The following is a 12,302-nucleotide window of genomic DNA, read 5'->3' on the forward strand; positions in this document are numbered from 1 at the left end:
GTTGTAGTCGTCCACCTGTGGTTATTCTCACGCTGTGCACGTGCTAGTGTGACGTAGGGAAGGGCCAGTGTGTGTGGGGTTTGGCTGTGGAGCTAGCTGCCATGATCACGTTCGGCCTGATACTATACTGTATTTTACTGATTTTCTCAGCGTGGAATGAGGGCACACTGTGCGAATGTGATAAACTTTTTTTTTTTTTTTTTTTTTTTTAACCATGAATTTATTGACTGTCTTTGAGTTAATGTCGATAAAAGACAGGTCTTCAGTGTGTGTGTGTGTGTGTGTGTGTGTGTGTGTGTGTGTGTGTGTGATGCTATCTTGCTATCTATATCTACAACAGAAAGCAAACAACCGGATGACTAGAGTCACATTGTTGTTACGATCAAATCCTTGTAAGACAATTGCAACTAATACTACAATGATTACTACCAGAGAGAGACAGAGACAGAGGGGGAGGGAGAGAGAGAGAGAGGGGGGGGGGATGACAATTTCTAATACAATGCAATGTATTTGTTAATAATACAGTATTTTGTTCCCTGTTTCCTTGTTTGCATTGCTTGTGCGATAGACCTCGCTCATCATTTCAAAACATGATATTACGAAAGAATGGTTACAATAGGAGCGCTGCGAGATACCAAGTCCAGTTTTAAACGGTCCTTTCTAATGTGTTTGTAGGCAAAACAGTGAAATTAAACCGTACTTTACCTTCCCGTCCGTTTTCACATGATAGATGAATTCCAGGCAGATAAAAATTATATATATATATATATATATATTTATTTATGTTCCCTTCAATATATGTCTCCTTTTATTTGTGGGATACACATCTGTTTTCTTTTACATGTACTGTAATTCATTCGTCAAAGTCAATAAATTTTTCTTTTAAAGTGATGTTCATGCCAAGGAGATTTTTGAACACATTAGTATTTTTGCAAGTTTAGTTTCAATAGGTAGTGCATTCCATATTTGTGCAATTCAATTAGCTAATGAGTTTTTCCTTAGGTTAGTGTTACAGTGCTCTTAACAAATTTCCATCAATTAATTTCTTGTACTCTCATAATCCGACATTCTATAAATGACAAGACAAGACAAGACAAAATTCTTTATTCTCGAGGATAATAGATAAGCACTGGCGCCGCTATTTTTACATCTAGTCTCCGTCCTGAAAGAGGTTCTACACTACACAATGCTACATTTTATATGTCATTGCATGCATACATAATACTGCTTGATACAACTTTAAGTTGGAGAGATAACGAGAGAGAGAGGGAGAGAGACAAGGCAAAATCTTTATTATTGAGGGTAATAGATAAGCAAGTAACATGCTTTTTTTTTTACATCCAGCCCTCGCCCTAAAGAGGGTATAAAGCTAAAAAAGCGAAAATGAGCAACAACAACAAACAAACAAACAAAACAAAACAAAAATCAAGAGAGAGAGAGAGAGAAATTGAATTCATCTGATCCATTCATTCCATTTCTTTCTTTCTTTCTTTCTTCAGCGCTGGACACGAACCACCTCTTGATCAGGCCATGTTGCTGACCGAAGCTGGTTGTGCGTGCTGTGTGCTATGATCCATGAGGCTGTGAAAAATGTTTTCAGTGTTATCTGCACTGCATGCATAGTTTTCAGTTAATGATTGGTCGTATTTTCTGTATGCTCGTGTACTTGTTTCGCATCTGCCGTGTACTTTCGAATTACACAGGCTCAAGGTCTGATTCTGTACTTTCCGTCAGACCTTTTAAAAGATCCTGTGATTATTCATTCTAAGTAATCCCTGTGATTAAAGAATACCCGGCATTACACGAACAAGAACACCACTATGAACAACAAGAAGAAGAAGATGGTGATGATGATGATGATGACGACGATGACGATGATGACGACGATGATCATGATGATGACATACACAACAGGAATGACAGAAGTATTGCCGGAAGCAGTAACAGTCAACTGGAACAACAAGAACACCACTAACCACCATCATCATCGTTATCAAAACTATCACTACCACTGCTATTACTAATAATATGAATACTACTGCTACGAATGTATTGTCATCTATTTCTAAAAACATTCACACGCACAAATGCCGTACATTTATAAACATAAAAAAAGTAGCGACTGACCTGTTGAGGCTATCATGACCAAATTGAGCGACTTCACCAAATACAGTTAAACACAACGTTCAGAGTCACGATCTTGTCTCTTTTGGAACCAGATAAGACAGAGAGAAAGATTGCCCACTAAAATAATGTATCGTTTGGCTTGGAATAGACCGGACATCCTCCCTCCCTCCTCCCCCCTCCCTTTCTCTATCAGTAAGATGAGGACAGGGTACAGGGTGATCTATCAGGCGGTGTAGTCGTTTGCTGTTTGAGGTTCAACTCTTGAGTTTGGCATGCGAAATCATTCATTTGAGTATTATGTAAGTTGAAAAAAAAAAGGTGATTTGATTTGTGCAGAAAGTTTTGTAACACATATAGAACTTTAAAAAACAACAACAACAACAACATTGAAACCAACAAATAAGTATGGATAGACAGTTGAAATACACAAGAAGCTGTTATTTGTGCAGAACTTATTATCCTTTAAAAAAAAATTAGTATAGATAGCCAAGAAATATCGATAGGCAGTTGAAACATAGGTATACATGATTTAAATTGCCACTTTATAAAAACATAATTCATGCATAATCTGTAAACTGATGTGTCCCGTACGATGCCAAAAGAAAATGATGTAACTTTTGTTCTCTGTTGCACGGGCCTTAACAGAAGCCGTTTCAATGAGAGAAACAACCTACATATTTCTCAGCCTTGCAGGTCTTAGGTTACCGAATTCATATCCACAATCTGAAGCCAAATGTCTTCTTTCTGAAGGCTGAGAACAGTCATTTCTCAGAGATGCATACAAATCAATAGCACTCACTTTTCCTATATCGCTTTTCGCTTATGACCATGAAGACCTGACGTGATGGTGACGTAACGCTTATTTGGGAGGGGTAGGGTGGGTCTATGGTGGAAAAGATGAAGGAGTAATAGGAGCAGAAAAAGACGAAGAAGAAGAACAAGAAGAAGAATAAGATGAACAAGTACAAGAAAAAAAGTCACCTCCACCGTCCTCCACTTAAAAAAATTAAAAAAACAAAAAAAAAAAAAAAAAAACAGCCTCTTCGCCTTTTCTGAGTGATTGAAAGTATCAACATGGCGGGACAAATGCTGAGCAAATACCAGGATACTTTAGCTGGAAACCCTGCTTCTTAGCACAGCAAATACGTGTTGTTTTATCTCCACCACGAGTGCCTGTTTGCCCGGCTTAGGGGGTAGAAAACACACTGTGTCGCCCCCAGGTTGCCTTGAAAAGACCCCGGTGTCCCGAGTTGTGAGCGGCCTGCCGATGGCCTGCACGCACTCCCCTGAGACTGCATGGCGGAAGGATATCATTGTCTTGAGGGACTGGGACTTTTTTTTTCTTCTTCAAAAGTTGGGGGTGGTTCAAACGGTACTTTTAGTCTGTATCTCTTACTCCGTCTGTTTGTCTGTTTGTCTTAGTGATGGTGTGGGTGATCCGGAGGGGGGGAGAGGTGAGGGGTGGTGGTGGAGGCAAGGGGTGTGGGCAGGATGTGTGTGTGTGTGTGTGTGTGTGTGTGTGTGTGTGTGTGTGTGTGTGTGTGTTTCAGTGTATTTGAATTTTGCACGTCGGTTGTCCTCGGTTTCGGCTGATATGAGTCTTTAGATAAAGTAATAGATTACCTTTTTTTTTCGTTGCCATCTCCGATCTGTACCATACACTGAAGACACTTAGAATGCCGGACTTTTTTCTTTCACTTAAACAATATTCTTCTTCACTCATCCATCCAAGCTACAATTCCTGAATTCACCCATCAACAATTTTCTTTTTTTTCTTTATGGAGATAGATAAGGACGAAGATGATAACGATCATTCCAAGAGTATCCGTTTTGGGATATTTCAGATTGAGTGATAGTATTGTCATCTGAACGTCTGTTCGTGCGTCATACAGGTCATTGAGGTACAGACAGTAATGAGAGAAACTGCGAATAATGTTAGCAACATTCAGAAAGACAAGTTCGTGATGTAGATGACCGGGCGTGTAATCAGTTATCTCACTCAAGTTTCTGGCATCCGTGACTATGGACATGGGTCTGTCAGCCGAAAGTCCATCTTAGAATGATACAGGGGAATCAGACCCACAACCTCGCAGTTGTCAGTCCGTGAAGCTTACCGCTGCTCCATGGCAGTCTCTGGTCAATGATGGCTTTGATCATCTGTGGCTTTGTTTCATTTTATTATTCTGTTTAAATTTTCTTTGAAAAAAAAGTTTATAGCGGCTCATGGATTTTTGGACCACTAGAAGAGAAAAGACAACATGTAGTCCTATGAATCAGACTGCACTGCAGTGGTCTGCGGGCAGAACACTTTTTTGTGTGTGAAATTCAAGGGTGAGTGCGTCGCAATATCCGGCGTCACCCATTTCAAGTTAGAAATAATATCCAAACATTCTAGGATTTCTGTCCTTTCTGCCTAACATTGTCTTTGTTTCAGCCTTTTAATTTCTATTTTCCTGTCGTTCCCCCCCCCCCCCCCCCCCCCCCCCCCGCCCCCCCGCGTTCTCATTTTCTGTCGTACTGCTCCGTGAAGGGTGTTGTAATGTTGTCAACGTCATTGCCTTACTATTCCACTTACATCCGTGTTTGCAAGAAACACAGATGTACGTTCGTCTCAGGGCCAAGGAAATACGAGATGCGTGTTGTCTCTGTTGATAAACTGGAACTGGAAGGTGTTGAACAACCCTGGGGTCCTGAGTTTCGGTGTTTTGACAGGGCCGTAATTGACGGGGTCTTTGTTCGAGTGGGTCAGTTTTGCTCTTGATGTTTTTTATGATTGTCGAATTTGGACTGTCCCGGTATGGTCCCGTGCAATGAGCTGGTCTCTAACCATAGAGAACAAGCATAGTCCCACGTCCTTCAGCGACATCTAGGGATGCAGGGGACACTTTAGAACTGACTGGGCAGCGAAGAGAAACAGAGCAAGCGAGCTTGGCGTGCGTTCCGGTAAAACGTCCATGCGCCAGGTCCGTCGGCCTCCAACTTGTTATGTGTTTGCTCATTGGCTGTGCGATTTATTCCGCAAACAATGGCGGCTGCCTGCTAATCCTCGAAAAAATGGTGAGCAAAATCCAGGGCTTTTTTTTAATTGTTATTTTACGATTGGTTGAAGGACTGGGCGTTGTATCCCCTTTACGACAACGTTACTGGTATCAGGAAGTGATAATTGTCTGTTTTCCTACAGTTTGGACGACGTCTTGAAGAAGAGTTTATCAACCGTTTGGCTTGAATAGAAATGAGAAACGAGACACCGAGAGATCAACATCAAACATCAAAGGGGTACAGCTACCTTTGCTCTTTTACAGTAAGACAAAGGCACACAACTTCAAGCCAATGCTGCTTTGCGCAAACAAGGTAAACACCTGTGTCTCTGTACCTCTTGTTTACTTGTGCGCAAGATGATAGGAAGCGCTAAGCAGCAATAGCATGCAGTTATGTGCTTTTGTCTTACTTCAAAGAGCAAATGTCACCGCAGATGTTGCTCAGTGTCTATCTGCGTTGTCAAAATGTTTTTTTCTTACGCTTAAGTGGGTTTGACGAGACTGGACCGACTGGTTTAAACTGATTTGTTGTTATCAACAGCTATTGATAAAAGCAAAATTAACTAGAGCGAGAGACAGAAGAGAGAGAGAGAGAGAGGGAGAGAGAGGTTTCCTATTCATTGTTTGGAATCATTTGATGAAAGAATCATTTCATGGAACCAGATGGACGCCTCCAGTGTGATACCAAACGCTTAAGAACTTAAACTTCCAATCACAAAAAGGAAAACCCACAGTCGATTTCTTGGTTACTGATCTGAACATCACTGTGGGATATTGTGGCCTGGACCTAGAGGTGACTGAGCTACTCGATCAAACAGTATGACTGGGGTCAGTGAGTCAAACGTCATCATCTTCACAGACACATCTATCAAAACTACGCTTTGTTCAGATTCTGGAAAGCTGCAGTTTTTGTTGTTGTTGTTTTTTTGTTTTTTGTTTTTTTGGGGGGAGGGGGGGGGGGGGGGCGTAGTTGTGTTTTTTTGTGTGTTCATATTTTCGCGTTTGTAATTTCCAAATCAGGCAACACAAAATAAGATACAGGGAGGCCGCGTCATACAGGACCACTCCAAAATGGATCTTCATTTATCCTCATTTTTTTTTTTTCGATCACCATAAAAAGTAATTTTGCCCAGCAATAGCACTATAATTTTGTAGCAAAAAAGCTTCGAATGCCTGCTGGCGGGCCTTACCGACAACATTTATCAACTATTTCGCTCGTTAGATGTTTTCATGGCGACAGCAACATCCAAGCCGAAGAGGACAAAATGTAGCATCCTGCGTGAATATAATTATAACCTTTTGCATTTCTCATTTGTAAATCCAACCCTGCACCATCGAACAATCACAGACAATGGTTAAGTTGAATAGGTTTTTTTTTCGATTTATAGACAGGAAATATATTTTATGCTGAAAGTTATACGCGAGAAAGAAAGAGAGAGAATATTTTGTTTTGTCTTGTCTTCATTGTTAACATTTTTATTTTCATTTTAACCACCACCACCTCCACAATATTCATAGATAAATAAAAGTCAAATCAACTTACCTGCTGATTGACCGCTTTGAGACAAACCAACCACACGGAAACAAAAAGAGTATTCCTCTTTAATCTTTGTGTCTCTCACAGCCTCGACTGAGTATCGTTTTAAGTGAAAGAAAATGATTTGAACCAGACTGAATGCGATCAAATATTACACACACCGTATATATTTTCCTTCTTCATTTGTCCATTGATGAAAGTAAATGACTGGTTTAATTTGTATTGTAAACAGCTTTTTTTTTTTTTTTTTTTTTTTTTTCTTTCTTTTTTCTTTTCTATCTGTCTGCAAGTCTAGTTGTTGTTTTTGTTTTTAAAGCTGAAAGAATAAATGTATTGCGAGGGTATTATAATTTTTGCAACTCGGTCCTCTTCTCTCATTACGGGTCCCAACCAGGTTACTTATTTCACAAATTATTTTCTTACTGGTCACTTTGTCACGCTCTGTTGATGGACGGTGAAATTCCAGCGGGAAGAAAAAGACCTGTTGTAGATGGTCAGCGCCAGATTTTATACAGCCTGCAGCTGGCGAGAGGTGTCTGCAGCAGTGACGTGGTCAGTACGGTCACAGGCCGTGTGTCCAACAATGAGTCCTGACGAGGGAGGTGAGGGGGTGTCGGGGGGGACGAAGGGGGACACTGTCTTGCACATCAGTCAGTATTGAGCCGGCATGTCAGCCATCCAACAGCCAATGGCGAGCGAGCAAGCAGACTGCGCTGTTCGCTCTCCCTCCCTCTCTTTTTCACCCCCCCCTTCCTTCCCCCTCCCCCCATCTCTCTCCCCACCCCCTCACTCTCTCTTCTCCCAACATCGCGGTGGCATAAGCCTTGATGCAAACGAAGCAGATAGTTGTGGTGCGACTCTAACAGGGCTTTATTTATTTATTTTTTTCAAACCGGGCTTTATTAATTTAATGATTGGCTCATGCTTGAAAATTCCAGACTTAGTGATTAGCGATTTGTCCACAGAGTTTGCTGTCACAGTGTTTGCTATGAATGTTTGTATCATGCAGAAAAGCTGATGAGAAAAGATAGTGTCGTCTGTCCACCAAGTGTAGCATATTGCGACGCCAATAGTCTTTGCCTATAACATTTTAACTGGACATGAGTATCCTTATGACGCGCAAGACATTCTCATCGAACTGGTGACAAAAATAATAAAGAAAATAATTAATAGATAGATAAATACACAAACAGAAATTTAAATGTTTGTTTGAATGAATGAATAAATAAATGAAACCAAAGGCATTAACACTTGCAGCAGAACAACATTGTTCATGACTATTCTGACTATTCCCCGTACCGTTAGTCTGTTGAAAAGTGTGTTTCGTTGTGCTGTTGATCAGAACTGAGAGTTCTTCTGACTTAGTGTGAAAGCCAGGAAGCCACTGAATCTATCTGAATTTGAAAGGTATGCCATGCGATCAGTCCTAACCTTTACATGATGCGGTGAAGGGAATAGAAGAGAGAGAGGGGGAGGTGGAGCGAGTGAGGGGGTGTGGGGTCATCGACTGTTTGGGGTATCAGGTCTTTGCTAGTCCGCCTGCAGTTGCTGTCATCTGGGTTAAATGCCAGACCAGCACAGTCCTGGACCTTTCCTTGCCCTACTTAAGTGCGTGTTTTTGTTGTTCTTGTGTGTGTGTGTGTGTGTGTGTGTGTGTGTGTGTGTGTGTTGCTGCCCCATCATCTGCACCGCTTCAGTGGCACTACTCCCACGCCGCTCATTCCGAGTCCCCCATACACGGCCACACCTGGGTTCGTCTGTCGCAGCCCCAGTGCCGGCAGTCCACAGGGAACCAGCGATGTTAGGTCGCCAGGAGGCCACACACGAGAGAAGACCCTGTATTGCTGCTGAATCACTTCGGTGGTGGTAGGTCGGTAGTGCCTGTGCTGGGACGGTTGGAATTTTAGTCATGTCTGAGGATCTCCCTAGTCAAACTAAGAGACTCAGCAACTGTTGTTGGCAGGGCGTTCTGTACTGAGACAGTTCACGGGAAGAAGTTGTTTTAAAAAGATATCTGCCCAATTAAGCGTCATCTTGTGTTTGAAGTGAGTGGTGACACCAGTTCCTGTAAGATAACGAGGAAAGATAGACCACTCTTGTACGTTAATGTCCTTCACGCTCTTATTAAGCATCGTCAAGTGGATTTCAATTCGACGACATACTAAGGATTCTTGTTCAGATTTTTTTGTTTTTGTTTGTTTGTTTGTTGTTTGTTTTTGTTGTTTTCAGTTCAAAAGACCTCATTGTCTGCTTCAAGGACAGTTAAAACAGAAAGTATTCATGCTGTAGATGATAAAGCAGTAACAGTGCTGCTGTGGTGACACTTGTTCGTGAAGTATCGAGCAGGTTTTGTCTGGATACTGTCAATCTCATTCATAATTGTTTCTGATAGTATAGAGCTTCCACACTGAACAATAGAAGTCTAACTTCCGAATGTAGAAGGTCGTTTAGGGTAGGCTTTGGTTTTAATTGTTTCATTTGCTGTCTTTAAACTTGTTTAACTTAAGGAAGCCAACCACATTGCAGGCCTTTTGATAACAAGGTCGATGTATTTTACTCCATGACAGGTCCTGTATTATGTAAGTATTGTATTGCACTGCATTGCATCGCTTGTATTGCAGCATAATATTGCACTGTATTTTTTTGTGGTAGGTTGTTTTTTTTGTTTGGTTGGTTGATTTTTCTGGAGGGGGGGGGGGGTTGTAGGGTTTTTATTTTTGTTGTTGTTGTTTGTTTTTTGGTCACAGTAGATTTCTGTGTTTGAAATTTGGACTTCTCTACACAGAAAAAGGGAATCGACACATTACAGCTGTATCTACCCACCCCATTTTTTTTATGTCTGCAAATGTTTTGTATTTGTATTTCTTTTGAACACAACAGATTACTCTATGTGAAATTCGGGCTGCTCTCCCCAGGGAGAGCGCATATCTACACTACAGCGCCACCCATTTTTGGTATTTTTTCCTATCGAAGTGGATTTTTCTACAGAATTTTGCCAGGAACAACCCTTTTGTTGCCGTGGGTTCTTTTACGTGCGCTAAGTGCATGCTGCACACGGGACCTCGGTTTATCGTCTCATCCGAATGACTAGCGTCCAGACCACAACTCAAGGTCTAGTGGAGGGGGAGAAAATGTCGGCAGCTGAGTCGTGTGTGCGTTATTGTTATTGTTGTTGTTGTTTTGTAAATGTTAAGAGTGGATTTTTATGGATAATTTCGCCTTGAACATCCCCCTTGTTGCCGTGGGGTCTTTTACATGTGCTGAGTGCTTTGGGTACTGCCAAGCCACTGTTCCGGGAAATCAATGTCATGAAATTTCTTCTTTTTTTTTCAAAACGCATGTTAGAATCTTATACTTTTGCGGGCGGGAATTTCGTTTCCCCTAACTCTCTCATTCTGTGATAGTTTGTTCTGAAGTGGCCCGCGGTCCGTGACTCCCTTTACTTCGATGTATACAGTGCAGTCATCTGCAATCAGTAGGGTCTATATTGTATGTATGATTCCTTTTTTTTTTACACGCGCTGCACATGCTGCACACGGGACCTCGGTATACCGTCTAATCCGAATGACTAGCGTCCAGACCACCACTCAAGGTTCTAGTGGAGGGGGAGAAAATACTGGCGACTGTGGGATTCGAACCAGTGCACTGACTCTCTCGCTTCCTCTTCAGCAACAGCCATCGTTAGTATGTTGTACCGTGATGTAATAGCTCACTTCCTGCACAACGCTGTCTTCGACAGTTTAGTAAATCATTATTGTACAGATGGCTTGAATTGATGTCTTTCCTCTCCTTCTCTATATTGCGTGGCCTTGTGTCTATGTACGTGCGTGCGTTCGTGCGCGCGCGCGTGTGTGTGTGTTGAATGCGTCCGTCTGACACATACACAAGGGGAGCAACCACAGTGGCTAGAAATAAACAAAGGAAGGAAGGATATTGCCCCCTTCCTTCGAAACGTTTACAACGTTCGAGCTGTGGATCCAACACCAGTACACACACACACACACACACACACACACACGTGCGAGCGCGCGAGTTCGCGGTAAAGACACCAGTTACAAGCCATTTGCACAACTTTGTTACGTGTTTACCTACCTACCTGTCCAAGTAAGGTATCAGTACGAAGACAATCAGAACATTACAATGAAACTGTCACCGAAGCTATCTGTCGTTGTGTCAATGCTGATGATTTTGATGGAGGGCTGACAGTTGGTAAAGTCCTACTTCGTATTTCAGTTTCAGTTTCTCAGTCAAGGAGGCGTCACTGCGTTCGGACTAATCCATATACGCTACACCACATCTGCTAGGCAGATGCCTGAGCGCGCTTAGTTAAAGCCTTAAATGTATGCATAGTATATTTGTGTTCCTGCAGAACGTTACCAGAGGCCGGACAACACTTTTGTTGCCGTGGGTTCTTTTTCAGTGCGCCAAGTGCGTGCTGCACACGGGACCTCGGTTTATCGTCTCATCCGAATGAGGGCTGGTTCTCTTTTATTTTTATTTAATTTAATTAATTAATTAATTAATTTTTTAAAGTAGATACATTTAAACTTCCAATTACTGATTTTTGTAATGTTGGTGGATACATGGATAGAGAAAGACTATATAATGTTTAGTATTTCGAGATGTTGAATACGTTATTCAAAAGACGGAAAGAGACAATGATAACTTTCAGTTGAATATCAATGAAATGACGCATCCATGTATGCGTTAAGATAAATTATGAAAAAAACAACAAAAAAACGTTTATGTCTTTTCTCCATTTCCTGTTGATTAGGCAATTACGGTGTGCTTTCCTCGGAGCAGTTGGTATCCTGATGTTGATTTTTATACATGTCCAATCGTGAGTTGTTGTCTAATCCAATGGCTTCTTCTTCGTCATGTGCTGTTCAGCCAGCCGTTCTTCCCATAGTTCCCTCGAAGCTTGTATCGCGCGTTTTAAAGCAAGGGAATAAACTCTGTCATTTCCTGATGGTTCTTGTCAGTGCGACGGTTGTTCCCCTTATGCTGTCTCTGTCTGTCCTTGACAGAGAAACAGATAAGTGCACGAATACAAGCAACACGCAGGTTCACTTGTGTATTGGGTAATGGTCCTTTCATTTCTGCATTTCGTGGTGAACTGACGTCAGAGTATTTCTTATTGTTCGTGGATGGAAGTATCCACATCTCCTTTTTCCTTGTCACAGTCTTACCCCCTCCACACATACACGGCACAACACACACGTGACACACGTGCGCACGCATGTACGCGCGCGCGCGCGCGCACTGGAACAAAAACTGAAGAACAATTTTTCATTTGTGGTTAGAATTTTCAGTGAGAAATCGTATTTTCTAGCAAAAATATGTCAGACACATTGTAGCTCTACTTGAAAGAGTTAACGGATTCTTTGGCTAAAAGAGATGCTTTGGAACACAGCAGTGAGATGAGAGCGGGCCTTTTGAAGACGGTCTCTATAATATGTGAAGCCCGAAGGGTTCGGTTCAATGACTTCCGGTTCCGGCACGTCTGCGCAATGATATGAACTCGCTGCCTCTCGAGAGATTATTCGAGAACGGTATAACCCCCTCGCCCCTGCTCCCTCACCCATACACCTCCCTCTCTT

General features: G+C 41.9%; 1 protein-coding gene across 2 annotated transcripts in view; it reads right to left on the reverse strand.

Annotated features, from left to right (window-relative positions):
* LOC143292008 (MAM and LDL-receptor class A domain-containing protein 1-like) overlaps positions 1 to 7,228 on the reverse strand; it is a 75,838-nt gene extending 68,610 nt beyond the window's left edge. The window contains exon 1 of one of the 2 annotated variants that reach the window (XM_076602164.1): positions 6,709 to 7,228. The gene's annotated coding sequence lies outside the window, so the exon portion shown is untranslated. The remainder of the gene's footprint in view (positions 1 to 6,708) is intronic. The other variant, XM_076602165.1, reaches the window with a different exon arrangement.
* Between the last annotated feature and the right edge of the window lie 5,074 nt (positions 7,229 to 12,302).

Source organism: Babylonia areolata, chromosome 18 (genome assembly GCF_041734735.1).
Source record: "Babylonia areolata isolate BAREFJ2019XMU chromosome 18, ASM4173473v1, whole genome shotgun sequence".
Taxonomy (NCBI): Eukaryota; Metazoa; Mollusca; class Gastropoda; order Neogastropoda; family Buccinidae; genus Babylonia; species Babylonia areolata.